We start from the raw sequence: 840 nt of genomic DNA on the forward strand, positions 1-840 counted from the left end.
CCACACTTACCTTTCCTGGGCGCTACTTGGTTTGCCTAACAACACATACCAAAAATTCGCAAGGGACTATGAAATTTAAGAATTCACAGCACACGCAAATAATGCTGTACTTACCCTAAAAAGATTCCCGCAACAATACCATGGCCCGACAAGCGCTCCCACTTGTTTGGGAATGCTTTCACATATGACCCCCTCTGTCGTCTCCCACCTCGTCATCCCGGGAAACGGGTGCGCCTTGTCCCACTTCTCGCCCAAGCTGTGGAGGGGGAAAAAAAGACGTCACGAAGTGGTTAGTCCCGGCAATAAGATGACGTATTTTGAGCATTATTATTATTGCTGTCGACAAACGATTTTATTCTATTTTGTGGTAGTGAAAATAAAAATTGTCGTAGTATTGATGGAGTTAAGTTCAGTTTTAGTTTGTGAACTTGAAACACACACACACACACACACACACACACACACACACACACACACACACACACACACACACACACACACACACACACACACACTCATATCCACTACAGCGAAATACCTCTCTCTCTCTCTCTCTCCCTCTGCTTCCGCGTAACCTTGAACTTAATCAATCCAATTCCTGCTCTGCTTGATATTCGTGCCAAGAGTTGCGTGGTGAACAAGTGAAGCCAAGTTAAGGACAAAGAACAACAGTTACACAGAGAATATTGCGAACAACTGTACTAATAATGATTGGTACTGTTATTATGCAGTGTTGGCAAATATGAACTTATATTGTAGGAAAAAATAATAAAGAAAACAGATGGGTAAAGGAAGCTGAATTAAAGCTGAGTTATCGTATATTTTTAAACGCGGAAACGA

The sequence above is a fragment of the Coenobita brevimanus genome, chromosome 94 (genome assembly GCF_032717465.1).
Source record: "Coenobita brevimanus isolate Jiangsu-jjx chromosome 94, ASM3271746v2, whole genome shotgun sequence".
NCBI classification, from domain to species: Eukaryota; Metazoa; Arthropoda; class Malacostraca; order Decapoda; family Coenobitidae; genus Coenobita; species Coenobita brevimanus.